At 29.6% G+C, this 16,763-nt stretch overlaps 1 protein-coding gene across 4 annotated transcripts in view; it reads left to right on the forward strand.

The window, feature by feature from the left end:
- Positions 1 to 16,763, forward strand: part of LOC135137017 (probable serine/threonine-protein kinase nek3) — an 83,393-nt gene that overhangs the window by 44,628 nt on the left and 22,002 nt on the right. The window contains exon 1 of one of the 4 annotated variants that reach the window (XM_064066554.1): positions 12,564 to 12,641. The exons of the other annotated variants lie outside the window; for them this stretch is intronic. The gene's annotated coding sequence lies outside the window, so the exon portion shown is untranslated. Of the gene's footprint in view, positions 1 to 12,563; positions 12,642 to 16,763 lie in introns of those variants that run through there. 4 annotated transcript variants of the gene reach the window in all.

The raw sequence follows: 16,763 nt of genomic DNA on the forward strand, positions 1-16,763 counted from the left end.
CAATTACTTATATAAATTTTAATATACAGAGTGTTTATAAACATTTGTAAAGTTTACAATTTTCAAATATCAATATTTCAGTTTTTTCAAACCGATCACTTGTATTTTGTTGCTGCATCTTATTCTATTTTTTGTTCTCTTTCTCTCAATATGGCGGTGTGTCCCTTAAAATAGTAAAAAATCTCATTAACTATCAACTTTAAATACCTAACAAAAACGGAAACGAACAAAAAACAGAGTGTTCTATTTGAAAAAACTAAAATATGGATATTTGAAAATTGATATAATTTATACAGGGTGCTGAAAAAATGGCGCACCAACTCAACGGTACAAGTTCACAAGTCCAAGTTCGGGAAAAATCATTAAAAATTCCTTACGTCAATTTGACAAAAAATTCTAAAAATTAGCCACATTTTTCCAACTCAACCTAAACAATATTTTATTTTTTTTTGTTATATTATAAAATGAAGAAAACTGGGGATGAAAACACGATACCTCCAAAATTATTTCGAATAATAGAAGTATAACTGATTCCATGTATATGCTGAAATATCAAAATAAAAGGTAAATTTTGAGCCGAAGAACTTTTTAAATTATTTTTCTCTGTTCTATAAACAGTCCTCAACAACGTGTGATAGAGTTGGTACGCCATTTTTTCAGCACCCTGTATATATTTTTTTATAGTACCCTCCGCAAATGAAAACTCAGTTTTATCTATAGCAAACTAAAGCGTCCATCTCTAGTTATTTTTCCCAAAAATATTGTGACACAGATTTAAAAATAAATCCTACTGCATTTTTTTCAACCCTTCCATTGTTTAAGAAATTCAAGAAAATTCGGATAACTAGGCAACGTTGCATCGGAATTTCGAAAATAAACTATGGTTATAAGGCCTAAGAAAAAGCCAATCATAGTACGCAAAAACATACAGGGAGATCAAAAAAAGACGGATAAGCGCGATAGCACATTGTTAAGAAGGCTCTGAAGATCCCGAAAAAAGTTCCCGAACCAAATTTTTGAAAATATTAAACTTTGTAATTTTGATAGTCTAAAATTCCGATAAAAATTGCCAAAAACGAACTCCGTCAACAGTAAAAAATGACTTTGTGGATTGTATTCTGTTCAATTCATTAAATCAAATCAAAATTATGAACTTAATTCTTCTACTTTGAGTTTAAATTTTCAAAAATTTGTTGTAGGGATTTTTTTTCGACCCTGTATAGGATATTCCATTTTATAAAACCAAGTAGTCTGTCACGTCTTAAAAACAGAACACTCTGTATAGTTGAAAATAATTTTAATATACGGTCTTCAAAGAACTGCACAACATTATTCTCAGATTTTTTTCTTTTTGTAATAATTAATGAGATGTCCAGGAACGAGCTTTTAGTGGCTCATCCTGTATATGTTTTAAGAAAGAAATAAAAGTGGGAAAAACTAAAAATAATCAATAATGTAGCGTTCAGAAAAATACCTAAGCACCCAAAATTAGAGTAAAAAAGCCAACTAGAGTGGAAATGCTTTGAGAAGAACCCGAAAACGGGACTCCGTAGAGGTAAAAGCGTCCAGACGGATCCATTTGTGAATTTAGGGGGAGGAAACTTTACTGGTTTTACATTTTCTGTTAACAGCAAATATATTTTTGAAAATCGGGTATGCCATCATAAAATTTTAAATACCCATGTTGCCAACCTGAAAAAATCACGATAGTTAGTGGAGTGTAAAATACTAGTACTTTCTAAGATTGGTTGAATTTTCAAAAAAATTAATGGAATCTTGTGGTAATATAGAAGATGCTCAAGAATGGGTCAAAAATTTCATACAGGAGGGTAATGAAAAATTAACTTTTGGAAAAGTTGCCTAAACATTCACAACAAATTTTGGGCTCCAACTCAATCGAAAAATTATCGTAATTCATTTTGGCAATTTTTGTAGCAATTTTTCGAAATCGAAAAACAAACCTGGAAATCAAAATGAACAAAATAATCACTTCTGGGAATTTTCAAAGGTGCTTAAAAAAAAGGCAAAATTTTTGTAGATGAGTATTGAAAAATTGAACTTTTAGCAAAAATTGCCAAAAAATTCACAAAAAAATCTGGGATCTAAATCCCGACGAGCTAAGTCGAAAAATAGCATGTTGATGGTCCTGGAAGATTTTCCATTTTGGTGATTCTGGGCAAATTAGAAATTTTCGAAGAAATGAGGCCAAAAAAAATTCTGATGGACGTGGAAATCAACTTCTAGTAACTTTCAAATGTGCTTGGAAAAAGGGCAAATTTCCGTACTGAAAAACTGAACTTTTGGCAAATTTTCCTGACATTTCACAAAAAATTCTCGGATATAAATCTCAGTTGATAACTTAACTTTAGACCAACATTTTCGAAATAAATTTTTTTAAATATCTCAAAAATTGCCATATTTTTCGAAAAAATTAATTCCAAGAAACTTTTGGAAATCGAAATCAACGAATAAATCTTTTCTGATAATTCCCGAGGTTGCTCGGGAAAGGTCGAATTTTTCATTCAGAAGAGTGTTGAAAAATTGAGCTTTTGACAAAATTCCTATAAAATTCTCAAAAAAATCTGGGACATTAATCTCAGTTGAATCGAAAAACATTGCGAGTTGATAACTTTAGACCAAGATTTTCGAAATATTTTTTTTTAAATATGTAAAAAATTGCCACATTTCATTTAGGCGAATTTAGAAAAATGGTAGAATTTTCGACAAAATTAAGTCGAAGAAACTTTTGGAAGTCAAAATCAACGAATAAATCTTTTCTGGTGATTCTCGAGGATGTTCGGGAAAGGTCAAAAATTCCATATAGGAGGGTGTTGAAAAATTGAGCTTTTGGTAAAGTTGCCATAAAATTTTCAAAAACATCTGAGACATTAATCTCAGTTGAATCGAAAAACATATGCGAGTTGATAGCATTAGACCAAGATTTTCGAAATAAAATTTTTAGTATGTCTCAAAAATTGCCATATTCCATTTTAGCGAATTTAGAAAAATGTAAGAATTTTCGAAAAAATTAAGTCGAAGAAACTTTTGGAAGTCAAAATCAACGAATAAATCTTTTCTGGTAATTCTCGAGGATGTTCGGGAAAGATCAAAATTTTCTTACAGGGGGATGTTGCAAAATTGAACTTTTTTCAAAGTTGCCAGAAAATTTTCAAAAAATTCTGGGATACAAATCTCAGTTGAATCGAAAAAGATTACGACTTGATAACATTAGACCAAGATTTTCGAAATAAAATTTTGAGAATATTTCAAAAATTGTCATATTTCATTCTGGCGATTTTAGAAAAATGGTAGAATGTTCGAAAAAATGAATTCGAAGAAACTTTTGGAAGTCGAAATCAACGAATAAATCTTTTCTGATAATTCTCGAGGTTGCTTGGGAAAGGTCGAATTTTTCATTCAGGAGGGTGTTGAAAAATTGAGCTTTTGGCAAAATTGTTATAAAATTCTCAAAAAATCTGGGACATTGAATCGAAAAACATTGCGAGTTGATAGCATTAGACCAAGATTTTCGAAATCTAATTTTTAGAATATCTCAAAAATTTCCACGTTTATTTCATTTTGACGATTTTAAAAAAATGGTAGAATTTTCGAAAAAATTAAGTCGAAGAAACTTTTGGAGGTTAAAATCAACGAATAAATCTTTTCTGGTCATTTTCGAGGATGTTGGGGAAAGGCCAAAAATTCCATATAGGAGGATGTTGAAAAATTGAGCTTTTGGCAAAGTTGCCATAAAATTCTAAAAAAAAATGGAAAATTTGAAAAAGTAAATAAGTTAGGCTGTAGTTTTTCTATTGATGTTAAACATGCAAGATTTTAACTTTAAATAATTCCATTAATCCGTGAACTAGAGAATATTCCATTTTCAATGGATATATATTTTTTTGAAATGCTATCATTATTCACACCGTAAGTAGTAGTGACTCAACATGTTGTTCTTGTGGTATTTCCACTCTAGTATCATTATTAAATGCAGTTCCATCGTACACTACTTTCAGAATTATTGGTTTCATAAAATTTTACGAACTCTTGGAACTGCTCTAGTACACTGGAATTACCAAATTGTGACAATTTCGAAGGAGCGAAATTATTGCGAATTCTCCACAATTACTGAAAGTCGTGGGAATTACTCGGAATATAAATTCTATTCAACTGCATCAACATGGAAAGTACAAACTGCTGGGAAAGAACGGATCTCGAAATCAAGAATATCGAAAAACACTTAAATATATGATGTTTCTAACGATTAGCATGAGATAAGCAAATCGTCTACAAAACGATGAGTATTCAGCATAAAATATTGCATTTACGAGGAAACGATGATACTTAACTCATCACGTAACTAATGAGGAAGCGAAGAGTAAATGCGGAAACGTCAAACACGAAAAAAATATCTCCACACATTCCCAGTGTGAACAAGTGCAGGCGACGCGACAATTCGTCGTCTCGACAGGAAAACAAGCTGACAATTTACTCAGCGCAAAAAACGATCGTCCGCAACTATCGAACGGAAATTGTGCGATAATTTGTTAGAGAAAATTTAGCGCCATTAAAATTCGTTTAATTAGAAACTAAAAACAGCAATTTGCATGAAATTTAATTAAAGTGCTCCAGCGTAGAATTTTCTTTTTTACCAGCGCAACCACGGTCAATTGTCGAGTCGTTAAAGCGGCGCTCGATACATGTAATTTCGACAGCAATAATTGGCGATTTTTAAGGCGCGATTTCATGCCCGTTTTTACACTCGTTAGCGATCTCAAAGCGCCGTTTGGCATTTCTTCGCATTTTTACCGACAATGCAAAGATCGAATCAATAGCCGCCAACGTTCTAAAGCGAAAAAATCCACTTCCGTATCGGGTGAATTTGCATCGACTCTTTTGTCGAAAACCGCTCAACGACGACGGCTCCATTGACGACGCTGTGAACAGGGCTTTATCTCGCTTTCACCGAGAGTCGCGCAATTCGGGTGGGTTTGAGCAACTAATTAAAGATTTGGCGGCGTGCGGTCAATTAGTTCATATTTTTACGCCAGAGGTAGCGTAATGCACAATAACATTGTAATTTCTCTTATTACATTCACTTCAATAATTATTGTGTCATTTATGACGAGGTGAATTCTTAATTTGACCGTAATCGCCCGAATTGTCCACGCATTCAAACGTCGACAGGATTTTATTGTTCACGGTTGGGTGATTCCCTGAAAAACAGGAGGAAAACGTGGACGCACACGAGAGGAAAAAACGGACAAGTAGACGAATGAGGGAAAGTGAAGAAAGTGAGTTACGCCGAATTCGAGCGCGTTTTGTTCTTAGCACGTATTTTCGTGCCGAGGACGGTGACGGTGCGGAATGGAGTTAACAGGAGTTAAAAAACTACGAAGGTCGAAAAACTAGAAGCCGAAAATTTGACACGGCGCGGGAAGTTAAAGAGATTTTTTAACCAAAAGCTCGGGGAGAAAAGGAAGTGAGAGCGATATTTAAAGTCGCGGTTAAAAACGATGAAACATACTCGTAACTTCGCTCAGATGCCAATCGAACGATAAACATTTAAACCGTTTTTCAGTTTCGTGTCACCCGAAGCTGGAACTAGTATGCAAATACGGATCGTAAGATAAAATCGTCACGCTTTTATACCTGAAAAATTTTAATTTGTGTGTCCTTAATAGCCGCACTGCCAGACGAGATGGTTTCACCTCAATCGGATTGTTTACAATTTTCTTAAACCGTTTGAAATTTTTCCACTGGTTACGTTTGCGAAAATGTCAACCGCGGTTTTTCTATCCGTTGAACAAAAAACTAAATCTTTCGTGAAATTGATGTACTTACTTGATTTAAAATCGTCACTGAAAAAATTCGACTGTAAAATTAGATTCATTTCGAGCAAAAATTACCATATAAATGCAAATTATTGCAAATCGTCCGGAAGAAAATTCGGGTGGAATGAATCGGACGAAAATTGGACGCTAAATGATCTGTGGGCTTTGGTGTGGGTTCGTAACAATGGACTAAATCGTAAAGTTTTTGGCTCTGATAAGATAAGTGCAAATTTATTGGTCATATTTATCTTGTAATTATTTAAATAATCATTAATTATTAATATAGTTATTATTAATTTCACGGTTCGGCTCGCTTTTTAATTTAATTTTGAGCCCAATTTATCGAGGCTTTCCAGATTGATTTTTTATTATTGGTGCATCTAATATATTTTATTTTGTTTTTTATTTAAACATTAATGGAACACTTAGTACATTAATAACCGTAAATAGTTCTAAAAGAGTTTTTATAAAATGTAGGTATGATTTTTTTAGTGCTGGACACCCTGTATTTTCGAAAAAAAGAAATGGAAAAAAGTCAAAAACGCTTAAAAATATTTCACTTATTTAATATAGTGAAATACAAAACTCGTACTGTATGCGACCATTTAAAGATAACTAAATAATTTTCAACATTCTAAATCGGCAACCCTTGAAAAACTTTATACAGGGTGATCAAAAAATGGCGTCTAATTTTATAACATGTTGTTAAAGTCTCTCTACTGAGCAGAGAAAAAATAATTTAAAAAATCCTTGGGCCTAAATGTAGAAGAAATAGATCTTCGAAGTTTTTTTTTTAGATATTTGACTATATTTTTAAGCTCATAAATAATGCCAAATTTTAAATACTTCAACTTGACCGATTTTTTGGTTTTTCAAATTTTCGATTTTTCGACTTCTAGATTTCTCGATTTTTAGATTTGTCACTTCTTCAGATTTTCGATTTTTCAGGTTTCTGATTTTTCGATTTTTCGATTTCTCCATTTTTCAGATTTTCGATTTCTCAATTTACTGATGTTTCAGTTTTTCAATTTTTCGATATTTCAGTTTTGGGAATTTTCAATATTTGGATTGGGCAACTTTTTGATTCTTGAAATTTTCGATTTCTGGAATTTTACATTTTCGATTTTTGAAGTTTTCGACTTTCCGATTTCTCATTTTCTCTATTAATGGATTTTTTGTTTTTCGACTTCTAGATTTCTCGATTTATAGATTTCAGTTTTTCACTTCTTCAGTTTTGGGATTTTTCAATTTCTCTATTTTTCGACTTCTCGGCTTTTTCGATTTTCAAATTTTTCGCTATTCAGATTTCCGCCAATTTTCCATCATTTTTTTAAATTTTCGATTTTCGACATTGAGTTTTCAACTTTTCGATTTCTCGATTTTTAATTTTTCGATTTCTCAATTTATTGATGCTTCAGTTTTGGGATTTTTCAATATTTCGATTGTTCGGTTTTTCGACATTTCAATTTTTCGATTTCTCGATTTTTTTAATTTTTAAATTTTAGGTTTTCGAATTTTTCAATTCTTCCAATCTTTCTCCGATTTTCCAATTTTTCATTATTTCAGTTTTGGGATTTTTCAATATTTCGATTCAACTTTTTGATTCTTGAAATTTTCGATTTTTCGATTTTTCAATTTTTGATGTTTCTAAATTTTCGACTTTTCGATTTGTCATTTTCTCGATTAATCGATTTTTTGGGTTCTCCATTTCTATATTTCTCGATTTTTAAGTTTTTTAGTTTTTCACTTCTTCAGTTTTTCGATTTTTCAGGTTTTTGACTTTTCAATTTGTCTATTTTTTAAATTTTCGATTTTACGATCTCGATTTTTCGACTTTTCGATTTCTCCATTTTTCAGTTTTTCAATTTCTCAATTTACTAATGTTTCAGTTTTGGGATTTTTCAATATTTCGATTCTTCGGTTTTTCGACTTTTCGATTTCTAGATTTTTCAATTTTTAGATTTTTTATTTTATTAACGTTTCAGTTTTGGGATTTTTCAATATTCCGATTCTTCGGTTTTTCGATTTTTCGATTTCTCGATATTTTCTTTTTAATTTTTCAATTTTTAAATTTTAATTTTTTTAATTTTTCGTTTTTTGTGTTTGACGTTTCGATTTATCGATTTTTCAATTCTACCAATCTGTCTCCGATTTTTCAATTTTTCAATATTTCAATTTTGGGATTTTTCAATATTTCGATTCGATGTTTTGATTCTTGAAATTTTCAATTTTTCGAATTATCAATTTTTGATGTTTCTAAATTTTCGACTTTTCGATTTCTCATTTTCTCGATTAATCTATTTTTTTGTTTTTCGATTTTTCGATTTCTCGACTTCTAGATTTCTCGATTTTTTGATTGTTCAGTTTTTCACTTCTTCAGTGTTTCGATTTTTCAGGTTTTTGATTTTTCAATTGTTCGATTTTTTAAATTTTGCATTTTTCGGCTACAATTTTTCGATTTCTCAATTTACTGATGTTTCAATTTTTAGATTTTTCAATATTGCGTTTCTTAGATTTTTCTATTTTTCAATTTTTAGATTTCTCGATTTTTTACTTTTTCGATTTTTCCGTTTTTTGATGTTTCGATTTCTCGATTTTTCATTTTTTCGATTGTTAAATTTTTCGGTATTTTAATTTTAATTTTTCTCAATTTTTAGTTCTTCAATAGTTCTATTTTTCAATTTTTCGAATCTTTTAAATTCAAGATTTTTCAGTTTTTTGATGTTTCGGTTTTTCGATCTCTCGATTTTTCTACTTCTCAGCTTTATTTTTCGATTTCCAGTCTATCAATTTTCCGATATCCCGATTTATCCAGAGTTTGAAGTTTCGAATTTTCGGTTGTTCAGTTTCTCGTTTTTCCGTTTTTTCAATTTTTCGAATATGGATTTTTTTTATTTTAAATTTTGTAATGTTTCGATTATTCTCGAGTTTTAGATTTGTCAATTTCTGGATGTTTCAGTTTTTCAATTTTTCGAAGTTTCGGTTTTTTGTTTTTTGCGACTTATGGGCTTTTTCATATCTGGAATTTTTCAATTTCTTAAATTTTAGATTTTTCGACTTTTCGATTTTACACTTTTTCGATTTCTCAATTTACTGATGTTTCAGTTTTAAGATTTTTCAATTTTTCAATTTTTAGATTTTTTTTGATGTTTCGATTTATCGATTTTTCAATTCTTCCAGTCTTTCTCCGATTTTGCAATTTTTCAATATTTCAGTTTTGAGATTTTTCAATGTTCGATTATTCAACTATTTGATTTTGGAAATTTTAGATTTCCCGATTTTTTCATATTTCGGTTTTTCAATTTTTAATGTTTCACATTTTCTGGATTAATCGATTTTTTGGTTTTTCCACTTTTCGATTTCTTTACCTCAAGATTTCTCGATTTTTAGATTTTTCAGTTTTTCACTTCTTCAGTTTTTCGATTTTTCAGTTTTTTGATTTTTCAATTGTTCGATTTTTAAATTTTCGATTTTTTGACTTCAATTTTTCGACTTTTCAATTCCTGGATTTTTCAGTTTTTCGACTTCTGAATTTACTGATACTTCAGTTTTGGGATTTTTCAGTATTTCGTTTTTTAGATTTTTCGACGTTTTTTAAATTTTTTCGAATTATTGAATCTTTTTTAAATTTTCAATTTTTCGACTTCTGGATCTTTTCATATTTCACGATGTCTCGATGTTTCAGTTTTTCAAATTTTCGATGTTTCGATTTTCAAATTTATCGATTTTTCAGTTTTTCGATTTCCCCCAATTTTTCAATTTCTCGATTTTTCAGCTTTTCGATTCTTCAAGTTTTTGATGTTTTAAATTTTAGATTTTTCCATTTCTCGATTGCTCAATTTTTCAATTTCCTTTTCTCAGTTTTTCAAATTTTAAAATTTTTGATTTTTTAGTTTATTAATTTTTTAATTTCGCGATTTTTTAAATTTTGCGTTTTTGGGTCAATTTCTGAATTGTGTTTTTTAGATTTCTTCTTTCAAGTTTTCAATTTTTCGAGTTTTCCATTTCCCATTTTTCAACATTTCAGTTTTGGGAATTTTTCAAATTTTCGATATTTTAACTGTTTGATTTATTAATGTTTCGATTTCTCGGATTTTCGGATTTTCGATTTCTCGATTTTTTTATTTTTTTATTTTTCAATTCTTCAATTTTTCGAATTTTCAGGTTTTTAATTTTACAATTCTAGGATTTTTTAAATTTTCGACTTTTCCATTTCGATTTCTTGATTTTTCAATTTTTTGATTTCTTAATTTCCAGTTTTCGAATTTTTCAGTATTTCGATTCTTCGATTTTTCGATTTTTCGACTTCTCGGTTTTAGATTTTTGCAATTTTTTATTTTTAGGCTTTTTAATTTTTCTATTTTTCAATTTTTCGGTTTTTGGTTTTTAAAATTTTTCAGTTTTTAGATTTTTTATTTTAAATCTCTTAATTTTTCAAATTTTAACTTTTTTTTGATTTTTCGACTTCTCGACCTTTCGATTTCTCAGTTTCTCGATCTTCTGATGTTTTGTTTCTCGACGTTTCAGTTTTTCAATTTTTCGATGTTCCGATTTTCCGATTTCTCGGTTTTTCGATTTTTCGACTTTTCAAGTTTTTCGATTTTCCAATTTTTGGTTCCGATTTTTTCAGTTTTTCGACTTTATGTTTTTATTCCATTTCTTGATATCCCAGTTTTTTGATTTTAAAACTTTTCGATTTCTCGAGTTTTCAATTTTTCGATATCTGAATTTTTTAATGTTTCAGTTTTGGGATTTTTCAATATTTCGTTTATTAGATTTTTCGACTTTTCAATTTTTAGATTTCTCGATTTTTTATTTTTTCGATTTTTCAATTTTTCGGTTTTGTGATGTTTCGATTTCTCGATTTTTTATTTTTTCCATCCTTAAATGTTTCGATATTTTAATTGTTCGATTTTTAAAATTTTAGATTTTTCGATTTCTGAGTTTTTTAGTTCTTCAATAGTTCTATTTTTCAATTTTTCGAATCTTTTAAATTTTAGGTTTTTCAGGTTTTTGATGTTTCGGTTTTTCGATCTCTCGATTTTTCGACTTCTCGGTTTTATTTTTCGATTGTTCGATTTTTCAGTTTATCAATTTTTCGATTTCTCGATTTATCGAGAGTTTGATGTTTCGAATTTATTGTTCAGTTTCTCGTTTTTCCATTTTTTCAATTTTTATCGAATCATCGATTTTTTATTTTAAAATTAAGAATTTTAGGTTTCTCATTTTAGGTTTCTCAATTTCTCGATCTTTTGATGTGTTTCGATGTCCCGATGTTTCAGTTTTTCAAATTTTCGGTTTTTCGGTTTTCGACTTCTCGGCTTACATGATTTTAAAACTTTTCAGTTATTTAAATTTTACTTATTTAATCCATTTCTAGACAATTTTGGAACTTTTAAATGTTTCGAGTCTTCGATTTTTCGGTTTTTTCAATTTCTCGTTTGCTTTTTCGATTTTTCAATTTTTCAATTCTTCAATTTTTCTTCGATTTTTCAGTTGTTTGATATACATGTATCAGTTTTGAGATTTTTCATTATTTCGATTCTTCAATTTTTCTATTCCTCAAATTTTCGATTTTTTAAATTTCTGATGCTTCTAAATAGTCGATTTTCCGATTTCCCATTTTCTCGATTAGTCGTTTTTTTGGCTTTTCCACTTTTCGATTTCTCGACTTCTCGATTTCTCAACTTTCCGATTTTTTTAGTTTTTCAATTCTTCAATTTTTTTTATTTTTCTGGCTTTTAATTTTTCAATTTGCGATTTTCTAAATTTTCAATTTTTCGATTTCTCAATTTATTGACGTTTCAATTTTGAGATTTTTCAGTATTTCAATTCTTCGATTTTTCAATTTTTCACTTTTTAAATTTTCAGGTTTTTTAGTTTTTCAATTTCTGCATTTCTTCCCAATTTTTCGACGTTTCAGTTTTGAAATTTTTTGGTTTCTCGATTTTTTTTTACTTTTCAATTTTTCGGTTTTTCCCCTTCTCGATTGCTCAGTTTTTCGATTTTTGTTCAATTATTCGCAGTTAAAATTGTTTGCTTTTCAGTTTATTGATTTTTCAATTTTTCGATTTTTTAAATTCCACATTTTTCGATTTTACAATCGATTTCTTAACACTTCGGTTTTTCGGTTTTAAATATTTTCCGACTTGCGTTTTTTAGGTTTCTCAATTTTTCAAAATTTCGATTTTTCAAGTTTTCCAATTTTCAATTTTTCACCATCTCAATTTTGAGACTTTTTCAATTGTCTGATATTTCAGTTTTGGGAGTTTTGGTTACCTCGATTCTTCAAATTTTCGATTTCTCCATTTTATCATTTTTCGATTTTTCAAATTTTTGACGCTTCTAAGTTTCCGATTTTTTGATTTCCTGTTTTCTCGAATAATTTTTAGTCTTTTGATTTTTAGACTTTTCGATTTTTTGACTTCTCGATTGTTGGATTTTTTAGGTTTTCAATTCTTTAATTTTTCAATTTTTCTGTTGTGTAAATTTTCGATTTTTCGACTTCAATTTTTTCAATCCTAATTTTTAAATTTAATTTAATTACTTAATTAAAAATTCTAGAAATATTGCAAATGAACTTACATAGTCGATTTTTACTCCCCGAGGGTGTATAGGGTCCATCTGGCGATTTGCCACCTTCACGTTTTTTCGACGTTCCATGACCCCTAGAATTTGAAAAAATAGGTCCCCATTTCCATCTGTCTGTCGTCGGTCGAAAATACTGGACCGATTGTTGTCAACTTTTATACGTATTCCAGAAATAGCGTGTAGATTCTAAAACGCTAAACGTTCAAAATTTTGATGGTAAATGTTATTTAAAGTTTCTAAAGTGGCATATTTCTGTACTTGTGGTTTATGAATCCGACTTAATTTTTGCGTGGTAAATTTTTGTACTAATCGTATCGGTTGTATATAGCTAAGTATTTTAAGCCTCGATGTGGCACAAAAACTTGTATGCACGTGAATTTATCTCATGTTGCTACATAGTGGCCACTTGCCGAAATTACAACATTCTGCCCAATTTCGCCGCTAACTGCTCACGTCCACCTCAATTACCCGCCCGATCGCTGTAAACACAACCAAATTCGGCCAACTCTCGTAAATTACACCGTCACTCGCATTAATAACCCATATCGATAATAAAATGATTTAAAACCGGCAATTACAAGCCGCCTTAATCGACTTTCGAATCAGCGTTTTCCTCTCGGTCGTCCGACTACCGGAAAAACAGGTACATTTCCACGGAGGCGGTGCTAACCGCTGTGCATACAACACACAATTAAGCAACAAAGACATTCCTCTCGTTTACGCCACTCGAAAAATGTAAATATTTGCCTTCGACGTGTAACGGAAGTTGCAGTTCCGTGCACTGCTCCTATTCACATTTTTCCCGCGACTTGTGGCGAACAATCGCGTGCGGGCCGCTTCCTGAAGATGCGGACGAAAAAGACGAAACGCGATTTCGGCGACCTGTGTGAAGCGAATCGGTGGTAATTTCACAGGTCCGTTATAACGGCGAAAACGCGGGCTTTTCGGGGAAATGTGTGATTGATTAGTGACAAATCGGTGTTAATGTAGGCAAACAATTGTGATTAGAGAGCCGGTTTTGCCGGGTTTTGGGAAGGCTATTGTGGGCGCTTTTTGTTTGGCGGTGGACTCGAACGGACAGAAAAATCGGTTATGGCTCTATTGACGGATTATCTACGTTACGGTTTGAGGAAATTCGGTGTAAAATCGCTTTTTGTGACTTTTCCGAAGTGAGAAAGTTTTGCTGGTTTAATACAGGGTGTTTTAAAATTCTGTATTTGTAAAGGAGAGCTTCCGTCTGCTGCTCACTGGGTCAGTCAATGCAAAACAATAAAATCTTCCTTATTAACATAGTCGGTGTGCAAATAAATATATTTGTAGATCTAATTACTCGTAGTTCAAGGAATGCGGTAGAACCCTGAGTGAAAAAAGATTTTGTGACAAGGTCTGCAAATATTTTTGTACTTGTTGTAACAGTCCACTGTTTCAAAACCGGAACTATATTATTAATATTTCATTTTATTGTTTATTTTTCCTTAAGCAACTTTCAAATTTCTTCATATCGATCGATTGGTGTATTATTCTCATTTATATTTGAGAACAGTGTTATTGGGACAACAATCAGGAATTATTTTTTTACCCTTGAAGAACATGCTTCAAAGTTTGTCGTGTTGTGGCTCCCTTCGATTTTTTACTTCCCGAAAAGTGTTATTTAAATTTTATAAAAGCACGTACTCCATTTGTGGTTTATTAATCCACTTTGAATTTTTATCCTAAACATTGAGATTTTTTGTAGATATGTAGCAATTTTTCAATTTCTCTATAAATTGATTTTTTGTTTTTCGACTTTTTGATTTTCCAACTTCTCGATTTCTCAGTTTTTCAAGTTTTCGTTTTTTTGATTTTTCGATTTCTCGATTCATCAAATTTTCGTTTCTTCCATCTTTCTGCGATTTTTCAGTTTTGGGATTTTTCATTGTTTCGATTCTTCAGTTTCTCGATTCTTCAAATTTTCGATTCCATATTTTTTTCATTTTTCGATTTTTCAGGTTTTTAATTTTTTGATTTCAGTTTTTCGATTTTTCAATTTTTGGTTTTCTCAATCTACCGATGTTTCAGTTTTGGGATTTTTCAATATTTTGATTTTTCGATTTTTCGACTTTTGGCCTTTTTTGATTTTCCAATTTTTCGTTTTGATTCTTCAATTTTTAAGTTTTTTAAAATTTAAAATTTTTACATTTCTCAATTACTCCATTTCTCGTTTTTCAATGATTCGAATTTTTAAATTTTTGGTTTTTCAGTTTATAGATTTTTCAATTTTTCGGTTTTTCAATTTTTCGATTTTTTAAATTTTACATTTTTCGATTTTACGATATTTTTTTTGAGTTCTTGACATCTCGGTTTATCGATTTTACAAATTTTTCGACTTGCGTTTTTTTAGATTTTTCGATTTTTCAAGTTTTCTAATGCTTAATTTTTCAGCATATCAGTTTTGGGAATTTTTCAATTTTTCGATTTTTTCATATTTCAATTTTGGAACTTTTAAATATGTAGTTCGAGTTTTCGATTTTTCAACTTTCCGATTTTTCAATTTTTGGATTATTTCATTTTTCTTTTCTCAATTTTTCAAATTTTTGTTTCTTCAATTCAGTCTTCGATTTTTCAATTGTTCGATATTTCAGTTTTGGGATTTTTCATTATTTCGATTCTTTGAATTCCCGTTTTCTCGATTAATCTATTCTTTTGTATTCCGACTTTTTGATTTCTGGACTTCTCGATTTCTCGATTTTTCGTTTTTATTTTTTTCAATTCTTTAATTTTTCGATTTTTCAGGTTTTTATAATTTTTCTATTTTTCGATTTTTCCACTTTGATTTTTCGATTTCAATTTCTGAATTTTTCTATTTTTCATTTTTTCAATTTATTGGTGTTTTGGGTTTGGGATTTTTCAGTATTTGGATTCTTCGATTTTTTGACTTTTCGATTGTTCGACTTCTGGGTTTTAGATTTTCTGAATTTTGCAATTTTTTTGTTTTTCGATTTTTCCACTTAATTTCCACTATTCGATTTCTCAATTTCTCGATCTTTTGATGTTTTGTTTCTAAATGTCTCAGTTTTTCAAGTTTTGGATTTCTTGGTTTTTAGATTTTTCGATTTTCCAATTTTTCAATTTTTCGATTTTTTAATTTTTAGATTTTTCCAATTCATGATTACTCAATTTCTCCATGTTTCGTATTTTCAACTTATTAATTTTTCAATTTTTTTTAATTTTAGATTTTTCGACTTGCGTTTTTTAGATTTCTCGATTTTTCAGGTTTTTCATTTTTCGAATTTTCCATTTCTTACTTTTTCAACATTTCAATTTTTCGGTATTTTAATTTTTCGATTTTTGAAATTTCAATTTTGGAATTTTTAAATATTTGGAGTCTTCGACTTTTCGATTTTTCGATTTTTCAAATTTTTGTTTCTTCAATCCTTCGATATTTCAATTGTGGGATTTTTATTATTTCAATTCTTCAATTTCTTGATTCTTCAAATTTTCGGTTTATCGATTTTTTCATTTTCGATTTTTCAAATTTTTGATGTTTCTAAATTTTCGATTTTTTGGTTTCCCGTGTTCTCGACTAATCTATTTTTTGGTTTTTCGTCTTTTCGATTTCTCGACTTCTCGATTTCTCGATTTTTCGATTTTTCAGGATTTTAATTTCTCTATTTTTCGATTTTTTAAATTTTTGATTTTTCGACTTCGACTTTTCGATTTCAAGTTCTCGATTTTTCAATTTTTCGTTTTCTCCATTTATTGATCTTTCAGTTTTGGGATTTTTCAGTGTTTCGATTCTTCGATTTTTCGGTTTTAAATTTTCTGTTTTTACAATTTTTTATTTTTGGATTTCTGAATTTTTCTACTTTTCGATTTCTCGACTTTTCGCTCTCTCAGTTTCTCGAGTTTTGCTTTTCTATGTTTAGATTTTCCAATTTTCAATTTTCTAATTTTTTATTCTGATTCTTCAATTTTTCAATTTTTTAAATTTTAGATTTTTCCATTTCTTAATTGCTCAATTTTTCGATATTTCGTTTTATCAATTTTTTGAATTTTTAACTTCTTTATTTTTCAGTTTATTGGTTTTTCAAATTTTTTATTTTTTAGTTTTAGAAAGTTTTCAATTTTTCGATTTCTCGTTTACTTTTTGATTTTTCAATTTTTCTATTTTCTAATTTTAGATTTTTCAATTTTTGGATTTCTTGATGTTCCGATTTCTTGATTTTTCATTATTTCAATTCCTCAGTTTCTCGGTTTTTCAAATTTTTGATGCTTCTAAATTCTAAATAATAATTAATTTTTCTATCTCACATTTTCTCGATTTATCGATTTTTTTGATTTTACGACTTTTCGATTACC

Source organism: Zophobas morio, unplaced genomic scaffold, assembly GCF_036711695.1.
Source record: "Zophobas morio isolate AGI-343-1 ecotype UQ-CSIRO unplaced genomic scaffold, CSIRO_AGI_Zmor_V1 ptg000028l, whole genome shotgun sequence".
NCBI classification, from domain to species: domain Eukaryota; kingdom Metazoa; phylum Arthropoda; class Insecta; order Coleoptera; family Tenebrionidae; genus Zophobas; species Zophobas morio.